Genomic DNA, 27,290 nt, shown 5'->3' on the forward strand with positions numbered 1-27,290 from the left:
GAGATATTACAAACAGATGAAAAATACATTTAAAATGTTAATACTGTTTTATTTAATTTAGTAAATTGAATACTGTTGGAAAAGAAGCAGAAATCTAGATAAAATTTTCAAAAATTCCTTGAAGAAAGTCCTGATTTTCCAAAGGTATTGAAACTACTGTAATGAAACAGCCGATGCAGGTTTCCCTGCATACCCCTTTAGGCACCATACAACAGGCAATGTGACACGAGCAGCGAGAGGAACTGCCTACAGTCTCTAGCACAGTTCACATTCACTTCTTTAGAATCGAAGTGACAAATCAAAAGGCCACTATTTTGTACTTATTTACTTTTGAGTCCACAGTTGGTTATTCATTTGTGCTTTAAACAGCGACATTGACAACAGTTCTCTGCTAGTATTACTGAGTTTGTTCTCAGCTATATGAATAATCGCTGCAGAATTTATTACCCACTGTATTAAGCGGGAACATTTATTTTTAAGAATTCTGCTTTTCATCAATTTGTCAGTTCTTGCTACTGCAACTTCACCTGGCTATTCCTCAAAACCGACTTTTAATTTTCCGTCTTTTAACATCATAGAAAGTAACCCTGCTTCTTTTTTCCCCTCGAGTCTGAAAAGCACTGTTGCATTTCAGGTTGCTATATGCAAATACATCAGACAGCAGGTGTAGATTTAGGATAAGAAGGATCCGGCTACACAGCACAGCATTGAACACCCTGCCTCGTAGCTGGTAGCTAACGGAAAAAGCAGCAGCAGGTTTTTTTGAGGCAGTGTGTTTCTGTGGAGGGTTCCAGGGGATGAATCTGGTTTAACTAAAGGGATCACCAGCAGGCTTTCTGTAAGAAGGAACACACTAACGAATGACGGAAGGAAAACATTTTTTTTTAATTCAGGAAGAGCAACATTGTTAGGCTGAGTTGAAGATGTATCACTTCATTTTTATAGTTTTTTTTTTCTGGTCACATGGAACTAAAGCTAGTTCCAAAGCCATTTACTATGTCAAGATAACAATGGCTGTGTGTGGATGGTACTTACCTAAATTCTATGCTGTGCATCACAAAATCCACCCAAAAACATTGGAGAGACCTCAAATATAGCGCACCTCTGGAATTCAGCTACGCAGACAAGATAACTCATTTCCTATTCACTTTTCAATACTTTACGCTAGGAGAACACCACTTCACTCAACTCACCAGAGTATCTCTGAAGGAGAGAGTCTTCAAGGAGAGAACATCCGCATTTAAGATTCCATTCTGGGAAAATGCTTTGCTCCATTTCCGACTAGAAACCCAGTATATGTTCATTTCTCATTATTCTGTAACTATCTGATGTAGTCCCGTAATACACATTTTCTTGCTTTCTTACTATTTCTTGATTCTAGTAATGAGTACTTATTTGCACTACAGTATCAAGAACAAAGGACCAAGGCTTAAGAACAGCCACTTACATCACTAATACTATACCTGTTTTAAATTCAGAGGGGAATAAAATCCAGGAGGGATTATTTTTAATTCCAACAGTGCCAAACGGACAAAAAGTTTAATTGCATTTACCAAAGGAAGCTAGCCTTTCATTCCTCCAGGCATACTATGAACACACCCGTATTCAAGGATAGCTTCACATATAGACAAGAACACTTTGTTCTCTATCTGGCTTTGAAATTATGATATTTTAGCACATTTCCTTCCAAGTCCCTAATGGCTCACATAGCAGAAACCCTCTACGATCGTATGTATGGGCTCTGTTAAAAGGTAATAAAACACACAAGTTACCTAGACGTCAAAGCAGTGACACAGACTCATGTAGGGCAACTCCCTAGCAATGATTTAACCAGCGGCCAGTCAACCAATACCTTGAGCAGCACACAAGCAATTATTCATACCACAAGAGTTTGTTATGAAACCGAAGTGAAGAGGAAGTTTTCCGGATGACTTTGGTATACCACTGACCACAACGAACTTACGTGCAACACAACCTTGAACAAGGCACTGTAACTAAGACCATTCTAAATACCCTCCTTGCAACTGCAAAGTCTTCAAGTGCCGAAAAAACTTTCAGTGGATTACGATGCAAAGTTGAGTACTAAAACACAGGAGGCGGAAGTGAGAGCATTTCTATCGGCATCTGTTAAAAGTGGCACCCAGAAAAGAAAGTGAAGTTCTGCAAATATGAGTTCTGGTGACAGAACAACAATTAAAGCTTTCCATCTAAACGCAGAATTTATTCGAATGCATCTTTATTCAAATGCTTTGTATCTTTCATCCTGGCTATTTCTCCAGTTTGTCAAGTTTCTGTTGAGTTTTAATCCCATCCTCCAGTGTGCTTGTAGCCCTTTTTATACTGCTGTCACTTGTAAATTGAATAAGCACATTAAGTCCACCATCATGGCCATTAATGAAGCTATTGTAATACCACAGGACAAGTCAGACCTCTGTGGGACTCCTTTCCAAGCACTCTTTTCTTCTGACAACACTTTAAGTATGTTTTTAAAACAAGTTCCCTTAATTTCCTTACCTATGAGTACTGTTAAATCCTTGCTACAGTCAAGCTACGGTGTACAGCTTTTGTAACCTATATAAAATCCCCGTACCTTACCGCAGAAAAAGGACACCATTTCAAAATCCTGGACAATTATTTGCCCTCTATCAGTATTCAATGTCACAGCTAAAATTGCACTCGGAATTGCAACCGGGACAGCCCCCTGCACATACACAAATTGAAAGGAATAATCTCGTTGTGACTCAGATTCACAGCAGCAGACAAAATCTTTGAGTCCCGAGTGGAAACTCAGAACAACACGATACCCAGAGCTTGCCACAGCCTCACCAAACATTTTGCAGCATCCTCCACGAGTACTTGCCTTCCTGACAACTGCTCTCAGCATTCTCACATCCTTTTAAAGGTACACCTTCCCCGAAAGGAAAACAACTTTCTCCAGATTTAGAGCTCTCTTCCCTCCTCCAAGCAAGCACGATTCCTTCTCAGAGCAGCCACATTCAAGTTCTTGGGGAAAGACTGTACAACAGATAATTTGTCAAGCTTTTAATTGAAATGGTCATTTGATTCAAATGGGAATAAGCAAGTACCTCCAGAGCAGATTCCGAATAATATACATAATAAATACATACCACTGCACTTCAGATATTCACTATATAAAGACACTTTGTGGATAGATATGAAGCATACTTCAGCAAGAAGAAATAACAGAAAGGATACTTAAGAAAAATCACCAACCAAGAGTAAGGCCAACAGGCAGCAGGCCTGATAACAAATATCCAGCCCAAAACTTGCTCAGCTTTGAGTAAACCGTGCTGTTAATGGAAAAGTCACGTTTCAAACCGAGGCTGTCCCCTCAGTTACTCATGTTGGGGGACACAGACGACACACTGTGAGAGCAAACAATGAAAAACCACCCTCATCCTGAGCTCCATGGCAAACACTTGGGCCCACAGCGCTAGTCAATTTATACTGTTTTTAAATTATTATTATTTTTGGAAAAAAAAAGAACACTGATGTGAGACACGGGGTTTAACAAAGAAATATTTCCAGCTCTGTCACAGTCACCTGCAACCCTGGGCAGGTGAACTTGTCCCTTACCATCCCCGCTAGCATCTGGGGAGAGTCCTGCCAACCGTAAACCACCATCCACCTCCTTGCAGGCTGTCCCTCCGATCCACCACCACCAATACCGCTGCTGTTCTGACAGCTTTATCACACGCCGTGCTGTTTTAAACGTTAACCACATCACATGCATATTTAACAACTGCATATATTCCAGTTACCTCCTCCTCTTGTCAAAATACACCATCTGAATGGGAAAGTCTCTGGACCTCAACAGGTCTTGTTTGGACCTTAGCATTACCTCAGGTCCCCGTGTGACTAAGTGCCACGGCAGGACCGGTACGAACCGATACTCTGATTATATAAAAGCACTGCTGTATTGCAAGCGAGCCTCTAAATGCTGCTTGCTGTCACATCCAAGACATAAATGAAAGAAGAGAACTTACCTGCTGGCAAGGAATGTGTTGAAATATCTGTAACGATAAAGAAATACATTTAGAAGCAGAAGGGAAAATAGCCCTGCAACTGAAGCAGCCTAATCACTTTTCTGCAAAGCTGTACTTGCTTAATAAAGCCCATTATCTGAAGCAATTTGCTAGCTGCTAGGCATGCCACCTGCAAGTCAGAAGCATTTCCCTTGTCTCACCCTGTTCATTAACAAGATTATGTTTTGCCCGCCTAATTGAAGGATAAAGATGACACTAAGCAGTGAGGGTAATTATTACAGCAGAATACCAGTCACTACGTACAAATTCATGTTACATATGCATTTCTCTATTATTACCTATATAATTTCAGTGTTAGAAGTGTCAGGGTTACTCTTGGCATATGAAGAGGGCATTATTATTTTCTTTATTCTTAACCCTTTAGAGAAAAGACCATAAAAACCTTACCAAAGAAACCTTACAAACGACCAGGCTTGGAACACGAGAAGCAATACTCCAAGAAAGGAGGACTGATCTTTGCCACTGTCTGAGCCACAAGACACAGCTGCTGAACATTTTTATAGTAAAAGTCAAGGCTGTCTTGAACTACAATCGACCTTACAAAAACCACTGGTTCAGTCTGAATAGACCACATTAAAAATGATACCTTAAAAAGAGTAGACATCAATGTAAATACGTGAACAGGCAATAATATAAATTATAACTCATTATATTCCTTCTGCCTGGTTTTCCTACATCTGTCATCTCAAATCTATGTGATCCGCCCATGGGACTGGAGGTGCTGACCAGGCTCAGAAGAGAAACTACAACCCACCCAGAATGAGAAAGCAAGAGTTACTCCAGGTCAGTAAGGATGAGGACAGGGGACAAGCATCGAGGGGTTAATGAAAACTGAAATAAATACAAATATGGGAAAGTAGGAAGAAAACAAGTAAGAAACTAAACTGAACTATGAAAAAAGGTCTACATAGTTGCTTGCTCAAAAGGCAACAGCAATATTGAGTAACAAGATCCCTGTTCTGGGTACAAAAGCCCTGTGGAAGTTGAACTTCATCAATAGGTGTAGCAACTGGAACAAATTCAGAGATTATCAGGGCAGATGGTCGCTGCATTGGTACCTATTAGAAGAAATAACAAGGCTTAATAAACGTAGCCCTGCTCTCACTGCCAGACTCGTAACATCATGCTTGCTTTCATTTATAAGCCACGTTTGCAGCTGCAAAAAATGGCAAAACTTGAATACCAAAGAGGATTACACTTGGAAAGAAAACCTAAAGGCAGCCTCCCGAAAATTTCAAAACCGAACTTCAGTACTCTGAGGAACGGTGAAGAAGCAAAACAAAGCTAAACCACACTTAAAATGCCAAACAAAAATAGCAACAGGACACCCGAAAGAGCAGAGAAAACATTGCATGCTTTGTTCTGGCAGAACAAAAAGTCTGAAAGTCAGTTAAGTTACATCGAAGAGCTGCTCACCATGCTGTCTGCTTATGGACAAAACGAGCTGATGTGGTCAGAAATGCCTTTAGATAGGAGAAAGGCAGGCAGGAAGAAGCTGCACGAACCGCAGGAAGGAAAAGCCTCAAGTCGCCTCCTGCAACAGCTTCTGCATCGAGCACACATCAGTGTACAAGGAAGGGAGCTTCCTTCTGGCAGAAAAATGTTGAAGCTACAATTAACTTGTAAAATTAAACGAATCAAGAGAAACGTCACACCTTTCTGCCCGCCTGTTTACATATAGGTTTGGTAGTTTCCCCCCACACTTTTTTTTTGGATAAAGACAAAACAATTTCTGCTTGTCACTAAGACCACACAAACAACCCTGGCCACTCGAGTAAATAACCTAGAGTAAGACTGCAGAGCAGAAAGCATTACATTTGATTTTAATTTTTCTACCGTGATGGAAACTAATCTCTAAATTCCGTTTATACTTAAATTTATAAAGAAAACTGAAAATTTAATTTACCATAAAAAACTAAAAGCTGCATTAAAGTTTCCTTATAGCCCTTGATGTACTGGAAAATTTTTATCACAGCATTTATTACTCCTGAAGCAGCCCATTTGATTACTTGTGCCTCCACAACAGATCGCAAGAAAATAATGGTAAACACGGCCGCCAGATAAATACATTATCATACCACAGAGATATGCGGAAAACGTTAATTTACATCCTCTGAACTTAGCCAAGCAATTTCAAACAGCTCGAGGGAAAGCTCTGTGTCTAGGACACACACGTGACTTTAACTTAACGAGTTGCTTGTGATACTTGTGTGTTTGTCCCCAACTCTTGAGTTGCTTCTTCCTCTGTGCTATCCCCGTGCGAAGGCATCTGCGCGCAGGTAGGTCCCACCGACCTCCCTAGGACCCATCAGATCAGATCTGCTGCTATACTGAAGTCCACGACTGTAATGATTTAGTACTTCCAAGTTCCACTGCAAATTAGTTCTGTAAATGCATAAAGTGAAGAGATGCTGCACCTCCAGGACAAGTATACTCAGCGGCTTCCTGCAAGTCCACGTTCTTCTAACACTGAGACTGTTTTCCAAGATTAATTGACACGCACACACTAGAGTTAAAAACAAGTAGGCCAAAAGAAATTGAAGCCTGAAGGTCACATCAGTCAACTGAAAATTGCATCAGTGCACTTAGCGAGTTGCTTGTATCGTATTTTTCAAAGATTTCCATCAAGCCCAAGGTCTTCCATAGGCTAATGCATCTTAACTCCGGAAAACAGCAACTGCTAAGAAACATCAACTCATAATAGCGAAAAACAAAGCAAACACTGTCACGATTGCAAACAGAAATACCAGTTCCACACTTTGTGGTCACTGTGCACCCAGGAACCACAGCAGTAAATGTTACTTACTTCATTACCTTCATGCATTTTTATTAGTTGCAGCTGCATCACAAATTTTGAAGATTAAATTCCATGATGTTTCTTACCGTTGGGCCTACCCCATCTCCCCAGCGCACTCTCATCTTTTCTGGCTTGAAACTTTTTAAGCTTATTCTCTGAATACAGTTTTTCATTTAACATCTAACACTGAAAAAAGACTAGTGGGTTCTGACAGCGTTTTAAAGACTTAATTCATTGAGAAGTAAGCAGACTATGCATTCAGCCAGCTACTCATTTCAGATCATGTTTACACACCTGTTTTCTTTGCTGTGCAAAAAGATTTCCCTTTTTGAGTTCCCCTCCCCAGTTTCGCCCCCCAGTTTTCCCTCATTTCTCACTTCCTGGAGCGGAGCCAAGCTCACACAGCCCCACTTGATGCTTCCCAGAGTGCAAACACCTCACCCTGCCACCCTACTAGAACAACACAGCCCCACACACCGGGCTGCCAGGCCAGACCTCCGCCCATCAGTCGCTGCTGGGAATCTGAGCTCACTACGATCCCTTGCATTACAGCACAATCCAAAGCACATTATACCATTCACATCTCTATAAAGGAGAAAGTCATTCACTGCTGAGATTAGGGAGAGGGAAAACAAAAGTTAGGCTCCTAACCTTGTGTGTGACTGCAAGAGTCCAGAGACAAGAGCATTTTACTTCCATTTCCAGGAGCTGTTCTGTCAGTGAGGACCCCCCCCACTGGAGGTTTGCACTGACCTGTCTCCTGCAACTCGTTTCCTGAACGCCCATGAACTGGCACGTGCACCACGTTTACAGCTGGGTAACACGAGCCAACCGTACGTTCCCATCTGTTCCAAACATTTTCTTCAAAGCGTATTTAAAAAACATGCAGATTTCACGTATTTCTCTTTCTACTGCTACTTCCAAGCAAATCAGTCACGTTCTGCGTTTATGTTCTTACTTACCATGCTACTAAAAAGAAACAAACTGCCAGTTATTACATAGGCAAAACGAAAAATAAACTTTAGACCATATTTTTTTTTTTACAGCCTTTTATATACCTAGCAAAGGTAAGCTACTTCTCAAGGAAAACTGTTTTAATCCTAGATAGATAGTGGAAGGATGAAGGAACGAGATGGCTTCAAGAGGTCATTTCCAATCACTTTCTGTAACACTAGACACAGGTGACAATAACAGAACAGGAAAGAAGCTGTAACAACGTTAGAGGTGCTACGAAACACAGTTCCTCAGCCAAAAATCTTGCTAAGTAAATCAATTACCTACATGAATTCACAGAAGGACTTCATTTTAAAGAAGGAATACTACTGTTACTTCTATACCCGTTGGGATGGTCTGCGGCAGTACAGTCCTCACACAAGCTTTGCTGATCCAGTCAACAAGTAGCGTTTTCTATGATATCCAGCACTCCAAGGGATTCATATATTTGTAACACTTCTTTTTAAAAAAAAAAAAAAGTTTAAATAAAAAAATAGTTTTGAATGAAACCATGCATTTTGCACTGCAGACTTTCCTCAAATGCTTTCTTGGAAATGGAGCCACAATTTAACTTCCTTCTTTCCAAGAGTAACATCTAATCATCAAAACCAGGAATATTTTGTGAGCTTTGTGTTCCTGTCCCATGGTAAGATGAGAATATGGCTCCACGGGCCATGACAGAGGCTCACACACTTACCCAGGCTGCAGCACAGATCTCTTTCCAGAGCCGCGGCAAGCAGACGACCACAAGAAATTCAATCCTGTTTTACTGTAGCAATAGCAGACTAACCTAACAGTATCCCCTTGAAAAGTGTTCAGCTATTCGGTTCACGAACCGATCTCTCATTCCTGCGAGGAACATGGGCTCTCAGCATGCGAGGAACCGCAGACCACAAGCTCCCAAGCTCCAGGAAGCGAAGCAGGACGTGTCCTTCAGCAACCAGCCCTCCAGCTGAACGAGGAATATCACAGCCACAACTTCAAATGCAATTTGCTTATTTACCTACCGGTACCAAAAAGCATTTAGGAATACATTTGCGTATTCAGCATTTAGCCTTCCCGTGACTGATCCTGCACGATGGTGCCTCAAAGGCTGCATTCAACAGCCCTGAAGCCTCCCTTCCTACTGCTCGCTGACAGGCAAAGGGGACCTGTGGATGGATGCTCCTCTAATCTTTGATGAAGCTTAGATTTCATTGTCTAGGTTTTCATTTTTAAAGTGTAAACAATTAAGCATAGAACACAAGCGCGTACGCTTCGCTGGGTTAGAAACTGGCTGGATAGCCGGGCCCAGAGAGTTGTGGTGAATGGAGTCAAATCTGGTTGGAGGCCGGTCACTAGTGGTGTCCCCCAGGGCTCGGTACTGGGGCCGGTCCTCTTTAATATCTTTATCGATGATCTGGATGAGGGCGTCCAGTGCACCCTCAGTAAGTTTGCAGATGACACCAAGCTAAGTACGTGTGTCGATCTGCTCGAGGGCAGGAAGGCTCTGCAGGAGGATCTCGATAGGCTGGAGCGATGTGCTGAGGTCAACTGTATGAAGTTCAACAAGGCCAAGTGCCGGGTCCTGCACCTGGGGTGCAACAGCCCCAAGCAGAGCTACAGGCTGGGAGATGAGTGGCTGGAAAGCTGCCTGGCCGAGAAGGACCTGGGAGTATTGGTTGATAGTCGGCTGAATATGAGCCAGCAGTGTGCCCAGGTGGCCAAGAAGGCCAACAGCATCCTGGCCTGTATAAGAAGCAGTGTGGCCAGCAGGGCTAGGGAAGTGATTGTGCCCCTGTACTCGGCTCTGGTGAGGCCGCACCTTGAGTACTGTGTTCAGTTCTGGGCCCCTCGCTACAGGAAGGACATGGACGTGCTCGAGCGAGTCCAGAGAAGGGCAACGAAGCTGGTGAGGGGTCTGGAGAACAAGTCTTACGAGGAGCGGCTGAGGGAGCTGGGCTTGTTCAGCCTGGAGAAGAGGAGGCTCAGGGGCGACCTTATCGCTCTCTACAGTTACCTTAAAGGAGGCTGTAAAGAGGTGGGGGTTGGTCTATTCTCCCACGTGCCTGGTGACAGGACAAAGGGGAATGGGCGAAAGTTGCGACAGGGGAGTTTTAGGTTGGATGTTAGGAAGTACTTCTTTACCGAAAGGGTTATTAAGCATTGGAACGGGCTGCCCAGGGAGGTGGTGGAGTCACCATCCCTGGAGGTCTTTAAAAGACGTTTAGATGTAGAGCTTAGGGATATGGTTTAGTGGAGTACTTAGTGTTAGGTCGGAGGTTGGACTCGATGATCTTGAGGTCTCTTCCAACCTAGAAATCTGTGATACTGTGATACTGTGATACAAACAACCTTAAAAAACCATCATAAATTGACATTTGTTGTGACGCTCAAGGATTTATTGAAAATGAGTTAAATCAAGGAATTTGTGAAAAACACCTGAAGGACAATGCAGTCACTGGTGAGAGCCAACATGGGTTCCCTAGGGGAAGGTCACTTCTAACAAACTTCATTTCCTTCTACGAAAAGATCCCTTGGTTTGTTCAGCCCAGAGCAGAGCAGGCTGAGGGGAGGCCTCATGGCGGCCTGCAGCTCCCTCACGAGGGGAGCGGAGGGGCAGGCGCTGAGCTCTGCTCTCTGGGGACAGCGACAGGACCCGAGGGAACGGCATGGAGCTGGGACAGGGGAGGGTCAGGCTGGGTGTGAGGGAAAGGTTCTGCACCCAGAGGTGGTCGGGCACTGGGACAGGCCCGAGACTGATGGAGATCGAGAAGCGTTTGGACAACACTCAGAAATACGGTTTGATTTTTTTGGGTGGTCCTTTGGGGACCCAGAAGTTGGACTCGATGATCCAACTCAACTTGTGGGGACTTGTTGGTCCCTTCCAATTGGGATATTCTATGATTCTTTTATTACTCTGTGGCCATCTGATCCATCAGGCAAAGACACTGGAACTACTATTAGTTCATTCTTGCAGCATATCCAGTAAGGAAAAGCTGTTAAGGAGTTTTTACAACATGATTAAATTCCCATGCAAAATCTACAGTAACTAATGGTTAATTTTTCCATATATTTTCATTCACTGTTGAAAGTTCATACCTTATTTCTAACCTCAATCTAACCTACTTCTAATTCAGCAGTCTGCAGAGCTGAATGGTAGCAGCCCTTTATTATATCATTTCCCATTAAGAAAATTTTAGGTTAAAGATCAACTCAACGAGAACTCTTTTTACATTAGCTGCACAGAATGAGAGACAGAAGTGTTTCACTATAGAGGCCCGTTTCTCTAAACCTTTGATCATCCTTACAGATCTCACACTATTTTTGCTTTCAGTAGCACCTCTGATTTGCAGATACCAGTACCTGACACAGTATTCGTACGTCACCCACAGTCTAAGCAAGCTGGTGGTGTTTTTAGTTTTTCCCCCATTGACGTATTTACTGCATTTGCCTTAAGCATAGAAACAGCCGAATAATATAGGACAGACTTTTCCATCCACCCAACTTGCCCACGCTTTTTGTCCTTTCACCAACTCAGAGGAAATTCAGTGTATAAAACCACACGGCTTTTGTTTTCAACCCTACTTCGTAGGAGACCCAGGTTGCGCTGTAATCCTTTATTAACTTCGTTTAAATCCTTGTTTCAACTGTGAGTATCAGCAGTAATGACTTAATGCTTTCATCTACGTCTGTTGAAAAGGTTAATGAGCGAACAGCCAAGAATGAACCGCTATTAGACCCTCCTCAGGAAATGTGCACATTCTGTATTGTATTTCGAGAAGGTCTGTTTTACGATTTATTAGTTTTAATGCACGCTGCTGTCTCTGAATCGTAAATGCAACACAAAATTAAGGTAAGGAAAAATTAGAAGGCCAACTGCCATACTGCACAGATCATTACCTTTTTTTTTTTTTTTTTGAGATGGTTTGGTTGACAGAACAGGTATGATATATTTACGGTATCATCACCACCTATCTGCCATACTTCAGACAGCTTAAAACAATATCATGCATAAGCAAAATATCCTATTACAGAAACACAAGCGTCAACTTGTCCTATATCTCAGGAACGTGTTCAGTTTATATTTATTTCCATAACTGACAAATTGACAAATCCGTAGCTAATTAACTGTGGCATTATTCTCACTGCCCCCAACCTTCTGCTTGTACCTGCCTTCTGCTTCTCACCTACTGTGATTTAAAAACAAAAGCAATGTTTAGTCTCCTTAGTTTCCAGCATCTACAAAAGTCTTTCAGCAGTTTCCAATAACAATTACCCCTCTCCCACTGAAGGAGACGCTCCTCGTAAATCACTTGGCTTGGTTGTTGAATGCTAGTTTTTTGAATTAAAAAGAAAAAAGCCCAAATTCCAATTGAGATGCTGAGTAACCCACTTGCATTTTCCTTCATTTCAGCTGAATTCTGCCCTCATCTAAAAGAGCATGCACCTGGAAACTTCAAATTAATTTGCACAACGTAATTGAGCGTATCCACAGAGCTACCTATCCAGCCACTGGTGGCCAAATTTTAGAGCGGGCATACTGAGTGATAAGAAATTAAATGAAAAAAAAATGGTGGAAGCTATATTCAAGGAGGTTACAAGCACTAAAAACTCCATGGTTACTCAGGGCAGATGGGATCGTTAGCATTACTTACAGAGTTACAGAGCAACTCAGGTAAAGAATTTATTCTTATCTCAATACTCTTTTGCCTACGGTAAACAGAGATAAAGACTCAGGAGCAAGGTCCCGTATGAGTTGGTTTTATGTCTAACAAGATGGATAACAAACCTGCAAGTCTACAGGTACTATTAAGCTCTTGGGGGTATGCAAATACCATGCTACCAGGAAGAAACTCCAGAAGGACCTCACAAAACGAAGCAAGTTACCAAAAAGTAGCAGACGTACTTCACCATGGATGTGATGTAATGCATCTAGGGGAAAATTTTCTGAGCAATACCTCAATCACACTTACCACTTACACTTTCTGCAGTTCCAACTGCAGGAGGAAGTCTGAGTCACTGCTGACTGTTTTCTCTGAAATCATCAGCTCCAACAAGGGCAGTAGCCAACAACAACAACAAAAAGGCAATAAAGCATTGCGTATCATTAGGAAGGGCACTGAAAACGTGGTACTTAAAGACGTTGCTATATAAAACAATAAGGCATCTTGCATTCGGTTCTGGCTTCTGCACCTGAGAAAATGCATCCTGGAGTTGAAGAAGGTTCAGGGAAGGGATGGAGCAGCTGCCATGTGAGGACAGACAAAATGATCTGGGACCCCCCTGCTGGAAGGACATGAGACTCACAGAGTACAGCCACAGCTCACAAGCAAGGGTAAAGAGGAAAAAATGAAAGTATCAATGCAGCGCCCCTGCTCATCAAATCCTGCCAATACGAGAAGTAGGAGGCATCTGAAGGAAGTACTGGAGATAGCTTCAGACAGATAGGAGCACAGCTGGCTCCAGCAGCGAGCTCCCTCAAGTGCCTGAGAAGAAGCAGGTAGCCTCAGCGAGTTCCAAGGGACTGGAACATCCATAAACCATTTAAAATCAGCATGTTTTGTTGTCGCTGAAGCACGATGCTGGGCTGCAGGATCACCAGCCTCATCCAGCAGGGTCTCTCGTGGTCCTGAAGTCCCCACCACAGCTCTGTGCAGATGTAGGGCACCTGCAGGCTTTAGGGCTGACCTGCAGGGATGCCTATTCAACTGGAAGCACTGTTTGGAGGGTAGGTAAGCTACGTTATAGGAATGATCTTACATTTTCGTGGCTTATAGCAAAAAGAGATTGTGCTTAACTCCGAACAAGCCCAGGAAACTTTAAAAATGCTCAGGATGTGTAAGGAGGGACATCTGTGTGCTGGCAGTGGTTCAGATATAGCAGGAGTGTCTCCAGCACTGACCTGCGATCATGTAATCCTGGTGAAAATCCTGTGACATTTTTATGAACCAACCAATTCAGGCCCTCCGGCAAGCTTAGGGAAAACAGCAGACTTGTACTCGACACACATCTACCTCTCCCCTCCTCATTTGTACTACAGAGTGTTTCTTCCTGAAAGCAATACGTTCAGAGGATTTTTTTTCTTTTTAAACATAGGCTTGACATTGCCTGCTATGATTAAAATTCCCTCCCTTGTCATTTTACATGATGGCCTTGTGACATGCGGTGTTCCGACACAAGTCAGCCGCATTTTCAAAAGGTGACAGGATTTTGTAATTCTTGTGCTAAAATACAAACCAGCACTGCGTGCCAGAACAGCTGCTGCAGGTATAACAGGAACTCAGTACGACCATGGAGATGCTTCAGAATAAAAAAAATATATATATATATATATTTTGGGGGTACAGAAGTGAACACCAAGGACACAAAAATAGTGGAAGATAATTAGAAGAAAGTATTTCAAGGCAGGAAACTCAAAAATAATTCCCTCACAGCCAGAGATCCCAGAAAACAATGTGTAAGAATACTGTTCTCTTGGTTTTCTAAGGATAACTGGTTAAGAAGATTTAGAGTAAAAGACTAACAACGTAAAAAAAAAAACACTGAAAATTTCTTTTCTGAATACCGGAATGGTATTTTGCAAGCCTTTTTTTTTTTTTTTTTGGGAAAAGACTTAAATTCTTAGAAAGTTGGGAGAGTCATTTCCCTTCATGTTCCACCACTGTAAAATTATGCTGTTTCCATGGCTATGGCCCACACACGGATTCCATTGTTCCGGCAGTTTTTCTGAAGCTAGAATTAAAGTTACAGGACATTTGAGTGAAAGAAGGCTGAAGGAAATCAATGCAAGGGGCACGGAGGGAAGGAGAAGTAAAAAAAAAATTCAAGAGACAACGTTTCAGTGAAGAACACACACACAGCAGTTTGTCAGGAGTTTAACAGCTTATCATCTCTGCTCACGCGTTGTATCTACCTAAAAAGGGCTGTTATGTAGTTAATGCACGAAAAGACTAACTTACCTAATGCCAAAAATAAGGGTTTTATTCATTTCAATGGGATTCCTGCAAGGCATTCAAAGGATGCTTGACAGCAGCTGCTAAAGTTTTGCTCTGTACAGAAGCCTGCTCCAATGCACAAAATTAAATCTATTTTAATGGGAATACTGATGCCTTACTTAGCTTAAAAGTGATACTATGGACGGAGAAAACCTTAGCTACACTCAGAGCTGATTCTCAAAGCATAACATCTCTGCAACGAACGTGCATTTCCACAAGCACATGGCTTAGGGCTTTTGCAATGGGAAATTGCTCCTCCAGCGAGACATAACAGCTTCGAGGTCCTAACAACGGACGAAATAACAGGGAACCGAAGGCAGCCTGCTCAGCGTGCCAGACAGGCTTCCAATAAATTTACCACCACAGGCATAAGGATGACTCCTTTAATGTTATTTCAGCAAGCCTTAGCACTTCTTACCAGGGACAGATTACAAGCTTTCGAACTACTTTGCTGTTTGGAGGCACAACATGCTGCAAAATGCAATGCTGGTGCTGTAAAATACATAAAACAACAAGCTTTTAAAGACCTAGATCACAAAGAAAGGAAGGTTGTTTCAAGAACCACCTAGGTTAAATTATTTGTCAGAGACTAGACAACATATGGTAATGTTTTTCTTGTTAACTTTCATTATTATTTCTATTGTTACACAAACATACGTAATTATTTTAAGCCAAAAAGGCACAGATCCTATGTCAAGGTCTTAAATAGGTGAAAGAAATAAAGATGGCAAATCACAAGTAGTAAAAGAATAGTCTGAGCTATACATTCATTTAAAACATAAAACATTTTTTTTGGGGGGGGGGGGCTATGTTTAATAATAACTGCATTTGTGTAGGCTGGTTCCCCCTTCATGCAAGGTAGATGCTAGGGAGAAGTTTTTCCCCTAGCTTCAGCTCTGCTTCTGTCACCTTTTATACAGTTTTCCAGCTGGAAAAAGAAATGGAGGACAAATTAAGACAGCAAAAAAAAAAAAAGATGACAGGTGAGGTAGGGAGGACCTACATGCAGAGAAACACGACAAGGAAATACACACATACACCAGGACAAAGACACCAATAGATGACTGATGAAAACTAGATTAAGAAGAAAAAAAAAAAAGGGTGGTGGGGGAACAAGGCCGCAGCCAGAAGGATTTCAGTACACAACACGAGACAGGCTTTCTTCTCCTAATTGGCTCTGTCATGTAGCTGTCGGAGAGCGACTCTCGAAAGACGCTGTTGTTCGTGTCAAAGGAAAACCCCCAACACGTCTGTTCTCGGCAAGAACACGATCAAACGAGAGCCCCAGTTGGCTTGACAGAACACAACACGCGGGCGGCTTCCGTCTTCTGTTTGCAGCGACTTCCAAACGTGGCCATTACTCACATCAGCCAAGTGAGCGAGCCAGTTTATTTCTAATACGGTAGCACCCGAAGTCTAGCGTGCATGATTAATGGGTTCTCATATCCACAAGCCCACTGAAAAAAACTTCGGCTTAGCATCATTAAGATGCTATCGGTCCTGAAATGCAATTTAAGATAGTATTTCTCCCTTTAATCTGCTGCGTTATTTAATCAATTTAAATGCGCAGTAAAAACTTAATTTGACAAAATTGAATGCGTTATTTCTCTCTGCCTCTGGCATAAAGCAGATTAAGACCACCAGAAATATTTGCAGAAAGATTCAAGACTCACTACCATCTTGGGAGGCAGATAAACATCAGATATGCTACAAACTCTATATTCTGCAGACTCAATCCTGGGTCTACAAAAGCTGTGGGTTTTTTTGGTTAACGCTGTAATTACCTCCCCAGCAGCTAACTCAGACTGTGCCTCCTACAACAAGCCACGACTGCAATATTTAAAGTCAAGCTGCATAAAATATTTGATGCCATGCAGACTCCACTGACATTAGGGAGATGGAACAAGGACAAAGGCAACTCCTAGTTTATATCTATTTTATTTCTCTCATATAGGTTCCAGGCCACAGCAATGTGGATAAACGCATGGCTCAGAACTGAACGAGTTCCAGATCCAAATCCCTGCTGTCTCTGATGGGACAATCAGCTCACGATCCTCCTCAAAAACGTATCAAGGTGGGATTTCATCTGATTATCCCCCAAAACAATGAAAGGCAACGGCAGTTGACATAGCAGAATGCATGTAGGCCCATGGAGAACGTCACGAAGCTGGACGTGGACGTGCTGCAGGATGATGCCTACCTCCTGGGCAGCCCCAAGGGTACGTACCCCCAAGGGTATGGCGTTGAGACGGGAGCTGGCTGTCCGAGGGGCAGCTCTTCTCATCGCACTGTAGCCCTGCCGCTATCTGTACGATGAAGTGGACGCTTCTGCCTTCGGCGCTGTCAGACTGATTTTCCTCACAAATAATTAACAGGCCAACCTGAAGGGCAGCAGCGGGGAAAGGAATCCTGATGGAGTACTGTTCATGAAAAATGATCATTATTTTCTTTGCTAAAGACTGCTACGGTCCCTATATAACTCCAACTTGCCTTATATTGGGAACTATTGAAATACTAGAATGTTACAGGTCTATTTAAAATTGACTGTCTAGCACAGTTTGTATCTGGACTTGATTTTGCAGAAAAAATATTTTTCTGACAAAAAATGCCTCAAAAGAAGTCAGTCCGAAGTTTACTATTTCTGCTGATGTTCAGAAACATTACTGTTTCGCTTAAAGAGTACATAGTCAAATATTTCAGTAACAGCTTTTCTCCCTTTATGCAAAGGGATCATACAGTGCATACACTCGTACGATCACATCTTTCCTGAACTTGCTTAGTTGATATGTAAGATGCAATACTAATGCTGATTACACATACTGCTGACGTATAATGATTCCTTATTAGCAAGCAAATTAGCTAGAACACACATTGGCATAAATAAAGAGATCATGTCTTCCTTGAAGGATAAATAGAGAAGGGCCACAGATCCTAATTATATAAGCACACATGGTACAGTCACGTGTAGGTTGGTCATGGTGAACAAGTGTTTTCTACACAAAAAAAAAAATCAAGACTGCAAAGAAGCACACAGAAAAGATGTGTGCTTTCTCCTCAGCAATGAGGGCTGAAAGACAACATAATGTCCATCTTCCCTACCACAATACGATGTGTAAGAAATTACAGGCTTTATTGTGGCTGCTACATCAAGAAAAAAACAGCGATAAGCTTTTTAAAGTCTTCGCTAATATTATAGTTTATTGGTTATCCCATCACTGGTTGCCTAAAAAAGCCAACCAACCATCAAACAACATAAAAAGAACAACAATAACAGCTCGCATCTTCCTAACAAGGACAGGCTATTCAAGGAGTATTCTCTAAAAAGCTTTTCCTTTTCCTTAATTAGTAAATTAACTAATTGAATAGCTGATAACAGAAGCATAATAAGTAATAATGGAATAATTAACTAATTATGGAAGAAAGATCAGCAAAAATATCTATTCAGCCTTCTCTGCTCCTTACCCAACTTTGCCTGTTGGATGCCACCAAATCTCACCAGCAGCAAGAAGAAAGAATTACACTTGGTCAGAGCAATTATGAAGAACAGAACTGACAGTTGTTTCATGCACATTTAACCTTGGCAACATTAAAAAAAAAGTACTTTTATTAAGCCATGATCTAGTTTTTTGCATTATCGTGTACGAAACGCTATTTATTCCTAGCAGATTAAAGTATTTCAAAGACATAAAAATACCTGCACTTTACGTAGGATAGGAGAGTACATACGCCAGGTTTATTAAAAATTAAAATTCAGTAAATATTGAAGCAGCATTGAGGACATCAAGATCTCGTCTCTTCAACCCTCCCTTTCTGACTTCCCGCTGAAGGTACCATAAAACTCATGCTCAGGAAAATCATTCAAGTTCAAGCTTGAAACAGAAATGAGAAAGAAAATGGTTTAAAGGTCCAAATTAAAAACCTTATTTAATTTTCCAGTAATTATTACCAAAAAAAAAAACCACACATTTTCAATGCAAGCTCTTTCAAGATCTAGTCAAGTTCAGAGTGAACATGAACTTGAATTTGCTCAAAACTGCTGAGCTGTTCTGGCACAAAGCCGTCCAGCTACTGCAAGAGGAGAGCAGTACTTCAGGAGCCCCTGAATGCGTACACCTTCTGCTGGTATGCAGAAAGAGATAAAACTAAAGAACTACAGCGCATACTTATTCTACTGTTAGCTCTGCTAGAGTTGATATTTCATCGTTCTGCAAATTAAGCATTTTTGACAGCACAAAGGAATTTCAGCCTGCATACACTAACAATATCTCATGGAACTGGAGTTGAAGTAATTTCTACTTTGTATTTGTCTGTTACAGCACCACACAGGAAAAAAAAATGCCCAAGTTGTTAATAACAGGATACGGAAAGCTAGAACAAACAAGGAAGCTCAGAATGAAAGCATTATTTTCGGTCTAAGTCACAGGGATGTTAACCCTGCTGCCAAATGAATGCAGTCAAAGGGAAGCCCATCTACCTCCTCCTCCTCAATTCCTGAATCACGAGGCCAGAACGAACCTTAGGGAGCCTCTCCCTCTGCCCACAGGACAGAAAGACCTCGGCTAGAAGGCTTTGGGGTAAGCCAGACAACACTGACCTGCAGGAGAGCAGAGCACATTTCCCATCGCCGTAGCGGATCTGGCAGTCAGCGCCTGCAGGCATTCCCCAGCACATCCAGCAAGGCTGGAATCAGCAGAATCTTTTAGAACAAATTCACACACACCCCGGTGCAATTAATTACACGTCTCCCTGAAAAACCTACAGCCTGAAACCAATATCCTACAAGTTCTCCATTAACCAGTCTTACACCTCTAGCCGGTACTGCTTGAAGCACACAGCCCTAAGGCTTTTCCCTTCCTGAGAATTGTTCTAAAACCAGCAACTCCAACTCGTTATTTCCTCCTCCTGTCCTACTGCACAAATCACCCTCTTCTTGTGTCTAGAGTGCCTCAGATGAGCGCACCAAACATGCAGGCACCAACATTTAGCCATACGTATCCCATTCCATTATTGTTCATCTTTGTAACATTTCAGACTTCCTTCTTGCTTCACCAGTAGTCAAGTCCTCTTCTTTATGGTGTATTTTTTGTTTTAAATACACTGAAGGAAAACTGAAAAAGCCTGAAAAAAGTATCCAAATTTAAAAATCCTGACTAAGATGCAAATGAATGGCACGGCATGGCGCTTAGCAGGATACGTCTGACCAGAAGAGCTTCTTATATGTTTTCAGCACAATTTTACTTTAAAATGGCTAACTACAGCATGTTTTAAATTGAGAAGCTGTTGTGAACAGATTAATATAGGATTATTTCCTGCATACTGTGAACTCACCACCACCACAGTAACCAGAACACCCTTCTCCTTGCTTCACGAGCATCTCCCCCCAGCTCACCTTCTCACTAGCCGTCAGATTTGGCTGGATGGCCTCATCCAGAGGGTTGTAGTCAGTGGCTCAATCTGCTCTTCTCACAGGTAACTAGTGATAGGACTAGAGGGAATAGCCTCAAGTAGTGCCAGGGGAGGTTCAGGTTGGAAACGAGGAGACATTTCTTCTCAGAAAGAGCAGTCAGGCATTGGGACGGGTTGCCCAGGGAGGTGATGGCATCACCGTCCCTGGGGGTGTTCAAGGAAAGGTTGGACGTGGTGCTTGGGGACATGGTTTAGTGGGTGACATTGGTGGTAGGGGGATGGTTGGACCAGATGATCTTGGAGGTCTTTTCCAACCTTAATGATTCCATGATTCAATGCCTACGTGGAGATCATCAACAAGTGGTATCTCTCAGGAGTCCGTACTGGGACTAGGGCTGGTTTATCATCTTCATTAATGGCTGAGACGGGGGCTTGAGTGCACCCTCAGCAAGTCTGCAGAGGACATCAAGCTGAGTGGTGCAGTCAACACAACAGAAGGGCAGGATGCCTCCCACGACGGCTTCCAGCACAAGAAAGAGGTGGACCTGTTAGAGCAGGTCCAGAGTAGGGCCACAAGGGTGACCAGAGGGTCCCCTTCCACCCCAAACCGTTCTGTGGTTCTACAAACAGCTCCACCTGGTTCAAAATGTCAAATATACCACAGGGACACCATGGGTGCACGCTGGTGGGACAGCTGCTGGCCTGAGACCAACAGCTCTGCTCAGCTGTTTTGAAGCTTCTGGCGCTGTGCTCAATTTGGCAAGAACCAGCTTATGGTCAAAAATAATGTCAAAGAGCATAACAGAGGTGGTCGGCAGTTCAAGCCTAATTATTTAGGAAAGCAAGCTACTTAACAACGCGTTTTACTTGCAAGCATAATATTTTATATATACATATATATATTCATTCTATGATATATAATATAGAAAGAACAGTGTGGAGCCAGGAGTTGGACTCAATAATTCTTGTGGGTCCCTTCAAATCCAGGATATTCAAGGACGGTGATTCTATTATTCTCAAGAACAAGACCATGGAGAGAAGGGGAACGCGATGTCACGGGTGGTACAGACCTTGACTTTTAGTAGTTTCATCCCATACAAAAGAGTTTCTGTGCACAGAAGGGCATCACCTGGTGCAAGTTACCTTGGCTTATCCCAGTGATGCACGATTACAATTGACTAGCTTAAACTCATTAAGGTCACCTCAGAAAAAGCAATATAAAAAAAATATCTAGTTTTTCCAACAGACTTTTCTAATGAAGACCTCTTCACACATGCCTATAGACCATCAGTAATGTCAGTAGGCTTGGTAATGATATGTAGTTCTAAAATCCAAAGTAGACAAAATAATTAGACCCTGTTCCCAAAATCATGAAGTGCCATTTCGAGGCCACAGAGGCAGCAGTGGCTTGCCATGACCCACTCACAGGCCTCTTCCCAAAGTACTACCATGAATACAGGAACATCCAAGTTTTATCTATCTGACAAGCATCCAGAACATCTATTTCTGGAAAGTTAAAAAAAAAAAAATCTTGTTTGGCTTTTCAAAGTTAATACTAAGAACAAAGATCCAAGCCCCCCCATCTCTTTCCTGAAGTACAAGAACACCAAGCTAGACAAAAAACTAAAGCCTTGGTTGTATTCAGGCTTCCAAAATTTATGCCTCTGCAGGGCTTAATTCCCCGTTTTCCTCGCATTTCGCAGATGAAAGAACAAACAAGTAATCCCCATTCTACCTGCTCAAGAGCTGAGGCAACCTCATTGCGTTACATTAACTTTTATCTTAACTTTTATTGGCCCATCTAAGTTAGAGATGAGAGAGATCCGGGTAGGACGCGGCTCTTTGCAGCTGCTGCCTTCTACTAGGCAGAGTTCCTGGGGGGCTTTTGAATTTTATGGAATGACCAAGACCCGGTGGACCTCCACCCCAGCACCCCATAAAGATGGGTACGCCGTTCAAATGAAAGACAAGTAATGGCAGCGTTGATTAAGAACAAAACAAGAACGTGCATCAAAGTATTTTAAGGAGCAATACGAGATTAAAATCACTCATGTGATACTCATACAAGAGCCCCAAAAATGTATTATTATTATTTTAGGGATAAAACCTCATTAAAAAAAAATGAGGGATGACAACAATTGTTTAATTCACGTGTATAAGCGAAGAGAGGGAGACTCAGCACAAACGTATGTTGGGAACATTTGTGCACCGGGTTGCAGCTCTGATTAATAGCTACATACCGAAATCTGTGATGGAAAGCTCCAGAAAATTGAGATCTGACTTTTGAATTTTCTGGGAAACTGAACTTCAGGAGATGGACAATGTGAATGACAAGTGTGACGTTTCCAAGTGCGTTTCATGCAAGTACCGTCAGTGTCACTTTAGAAAACCAGTTAGTAGTTGCCTATTTCTTATTTTCTCCTGCCCTTTTTTCCCCCCTCCATATTTACACCAAACCTTTCAGAGAGCAACTTGCAGAGCAAAACCAAGCTAGCCTCATGTCGGTGCAATCAGTGAAACACGTGAACTGAAGCTGCAAAACAGAAAGCAGTCTGTAATTCAGATGTCTGGCTTCCAGAACCAACACTGCGTATTGAAGTATGGAGTTGCAGATCAATTAACCACAATTCACGAGTGCCTTTAAGTTTAAAAACAGCAATGCATAAAATCAATACTTAATTTGCAGCCAGCGCAGGAGTGAATAATATTGGGGGAGATTATCCACGCTTTGTAGATATTTTATCAATAATGAAATAAAAGCCAGCGTGCATTATACATTGTTAAAAGCAGGGGATATTTAAATAAAAAAGGTTGAAACACAATCTGTAAACAACCACCCATTTAAGTTATAAACGGCACATACATGCCACTAATTGCATGCTCCAAAACTCCAAAAACAAAATTTTTCCTCCTACTTCTTTTTCTACTGTAGGGAGAACAACAAGCCCGGATAGATTTCCTTGTCCTCGGGCTGCTCACATCCCCAGCTGCCCCCCTCCTTCAAATTTCTGCATTCTTCGGAAATTTGAGAGCTCTCAGACAAATCAGGACATGCCCTCGCTCCCAAACATGTTTCAGGCAATTTCAACAAGAGGCAAGAGCAAGAATAAAAACCCATCAAAATTACCATAATTTCAAGAACAGACTACATATGACCTCAATTAAGTCATCAACCAGCAGTACAGAAAATATAGATGCTGCAGAGGTGAAAACCCAGATTAACTGAAATCAGGTTTGCTGCAATCTTCCCGTGCTGCCACTTGACTCAGAAAAATTACAGCTCTACCATACACAAAAGAACCAAGTGTTTTGTTCAAATTCTATAGCCTTCTAATAACTCCCATGAAAGCAAAAATTCTAAACCAGAGAGCAAGCGTTGGACCTCTCCTAGAAATTGCTTTTCAAGTGTTCCCAGGTTCCTGCAAATTCCTCTTGAAAAAATTACTTTGAAGAAAGGGAATGAAGTTCATCCTCAAGTAACAAATTGGAAGTAAATTCCAACTAACTTACACAAATAATATAGAAATTAATTTCTCCTAACAAAAACAGTGCAGTCCTGAGGCAAATCTAATATTTATTTTCTTTAAAAATACAAAATAGATGAGGAACTTGAATGAAGAAGGGATGATGTAATCTTGTACTTAAAAACCGACGAGCATTCTGATTCACTGCAACCTTCCCTCCCCACCTTAATACCTCCGCACTTTGCCCACTGTTTAAGAATTTGGGGATACAAAACTTGCATTACAAGTGTTAATGTGGAAGGCGTAACTGTAGTTCAGCATTTGTGCCTTTCAGCTCCTTTTAAATCCGTGGTGCTCCACCCAACGTAGCCACCACAGATTTTCTTTGTATGAGAATACCTTTAAGTGGGAGGTTTAGAAAAGCTAAAGCAGCATCTTCTGACCCACATTACTCATCCTGCTGGAACAGAGTTATCAGAGTGATGGCAGCAGCATCCTGTGCAGGTCCTTTTGCTGTCATTGCTATGGATACAGACTCCATCGGTACATTAAGCAATGCAACTCACTGGGTTTCTTATGTCCTTCTCTCCCTTTCCAGCATTTACTTACTTTATGTCTCCAAAGCTAAGTGTTTGTTAACAAAAGAAATGTCATGAAGTACGAATTTCTTGTATTAGTATCAGGATCCTGTCATTTTTTATGTTGCTGGAACTCCGGATTTAGTATACAACTCCAACTCTTCTCATTTTCTTTCAAGAAGCAGGAAAGTAACTGGTGTGAAAAATCTCACACCATATACATACATTTCCACACATCCCACATTACAAAAAAAAAAAAGCACAAATCTTCCAGGTAGCTTTGCTTGGCTTCTCTTCAAACTTTATTAACAGGAAACCTCGGAACTGAAGCCCAGATTGTCTCCATCCCCCCGACGTCTGAGTCTTCATTGACTACTTATACAAATACAAAACCTCCTGGAGAAAGCGGGCCTCAAAAAAACCACGTCTCTCCCCAAATGATGTAGAGAACACCCTGTTTAGGGTCACATCTGTTCAACAGATTCAAGGAACTAGCTGCCTTGAGGAGCAGAGCATAGAGCTAGGAATGACCCAAAGCAAAGCAAGGGCAAACGCATGCAAGCCGATGGCCATGAAGAGGCACAAATCCATTCGGACTGGCACAACCACAAGCACACAAACCTGCAAAGTGAAAAAAAAAAAAAGGCTACTCCGTCAAACTTTATTCTCATACTTGGATTTGTATTCATCTGATAGGATAAAAAGACCAACTTGCTACTTTGCTCTTCTCAACGCAAGGATGAGTTTGTGATGTGCAACAGCCTAGTTAGTCTCTGCAAGAGGGCAACATCACCTGCTTCTCACCTATGAAGTCTTGTAAGTCAAGACTTTTTTTTTTTTAAGGAGAAATTATTCTTTAGAACTAGCCCAATCCCAAAAAAACAGCATTTTTACTTCCTGTGTTCAACCTAATTTAAGGTATCAAACAAGGATTAGTACATAGCCTCTACCACCATGCAAAAAGGAGGTGCAAGTTAATATCCTGTTTGTTTTTCAAAGAGAAAAGTTATTTTGGAGAGGTCTGTACGGTAAATTATTCACCATAAGAAACCAACTCAAATGTATATGAACGATGATTTGTATGAGTCAGCATACATTAAAGGCAGATGAGTACAACCTGAATTGCTCTGCTTAAAATAGCTATGATACAATACCATTCAGACTCCCAGCACCAGGACTATAAACAAAACAACATCAGGAGACCTCCAGAAACAGGAGAAAGTCAAAAATACATTTTGAGTGTTAATATTACTAGAAAAAGCCTATCGTTCCTTTTGGACATTTCTATTCTTAAACGACTTCAGCAAGAAAGAAATAGGCTGAAAGGAAAGGACTTTTTGTTCACAGCTACCCAAATTTCTTTGGACCTTAATACCTACCAAGATACTGTCAGGCTTATATTGTTCCATCCTGAAAGTTAAGCCAACTGTACTGATCCTGGAAGAGAGAAATGAAATGACGACACGACCACCTGCTTACAATAAATACAAATATAACCTGGAATGCCAAACTTGGAGCCCTGTTGACAACCGTGACTTTTAAAGTGCCCTTTTCCTTTCCACGTGCCTGATACTATTATACTAAAATAAGAAATGACCTTTTGTTTTCAACAGGAATCTCGGTTAGTGATTTAAAGGCTGCACCTTTCACAATACAGCTGTGAGCAGGTTCCACACGTCCTTAGGGACATATTTTAGCGATACCTGGAATAGCCATTGATCATAACTTCTGTTAGGTGATCCCTCTCTGTCCTCTTGGTAAAGAGCACTGTAATCTAATTTAATGCATTCATTTATGGGCTCAGTTATAGACTGCTGCCCTGTTACCGTCTTCTCAGGTCCTCTCATTCTCCCTAATAAGGAAAACACTGCCCAAGCTGCACGAGTCCAGAATCCTGCCCAGGGAATTCGAGTTGCCTGCTCTACATCTTGCCACAGAACAAAAAAAAAGTACAAATTAATAGCTTCCAGTAAAAAGGAAACAAAATTCACATCGCTTCTGACAGTCATCTACTCTATTCCTGAGCTAGCAGCATGCGTGACTAGCACAAGATGTAATCAGGAAGAAATCACCATTTCTGCCAATTCCTGCTACTGTAAATGGATTTCATGAAATTAATTCAAGCACGTGAAAACACAGCACCATTTCCGCTAACTGCGGGCAACACTTCTGGTCTACAAATCCACCGGCCCAAGACTCCATCACTTAGCTGGAACATTTTAAATAGAGATGGCTAGCAGCACAAGAATGGGCAATAGAGGAAAGCTTTTCGTAAGTATATTCTACTCAACTATAAGCTTAGCTAAACTCAAAGCATTTTGTTTCACAAGAAACTAGCAGCCAAAGATTTATGATGCATTAGGAAGAATTATGAAACTCAAGGTCCCAAAGAAATAAGAGAATTGTCAAAGTTATCTTTACGTTCCTAGCCATAAAGTGAAGTTAGGCTGATTTAAAAGGATTCACTGAATTTGAAATAAACCGGCTGTTCACTTACAATGGTTTTGTGTCTTACAGACGGATGAGAAGACATGATCTTCACCTACGTAGGAATAGCTAACCATGCATATACAAAATGAGATTACCGGCAGGACAACAATTCCATGGAATATAATTTGGAGGTTTCAGTCAATCAAAAGTGAACAAGAACCAGTGCAACTACTGAGAGAAGGAGGGGAAAATAAAAGTTAACTATTACACTAGGACTTATGAAAAAGGGATGCCTTTTTCATGAGGAATGACTTCAATTTATACAATGCTGATAAGGATTTGGCTAGAACATTGGGTCCAGTTTCCACGTCCAGCACGGCACAGTATTTATAAACCCTGGATTTCTTGAAGGATGAATTTCTCTGCATCTCAGGCACTGCTAGCAAACATCTCAGGAAGCATACTCAAGACTGCATCTTGTCAGAGGAGCTCTCCACGAGCATCTGCCAGAAAATAACGCAGGTATTTCCTTTACTACTGAGCATACAAACAAATCCCTGGCTTGCCACTTGCTGGTC

The 27,290-nt window shown here is 41.8% G+C and overlaps 1 protein-coding gene across 2 annotated transcripts in view; it reads right to left on the reverse strand.

Annotated features, from left to right (window-relative positions):
• PTK2 (protein tyrosine kinase 2) overlaps nucleotides 1-27,290 on the reverse strand; it is a 207,444-nt gene that overhangs the window by 159,970 nt on the left and 20,184 nt on the right. The window contains exon 3 of one of the 2 annotated variants that reach the window (XM_066991243.1): nucleotides 4,008-4,034. The exons of the other annotated variant lie outside the window; for it this stretch is intronic. The gene's annotated coding sequence lies outside the window, so the exon portion shown is untranslated. The remainder of the gene's footprint in view (nucleotides 1-4,007; nucleotides 4,035-27,290) is intronic. 2 annotated transcript variants of the gene reach the window in all.

Source organism: Anser cygnoides, chromosome 2 (genome assembly GCF_040182565.1).
Source record: "Anser cygnoides isolate HZ-2024a breed goose chromosome 2, Taihu_goose_T2T_genome, whole genome shotgun sequence".
NCBI lineage: Eukaryota > Metazoa > Chordata > Aves > Anseriformes > Anatidae > Anser > Anser cygnoides.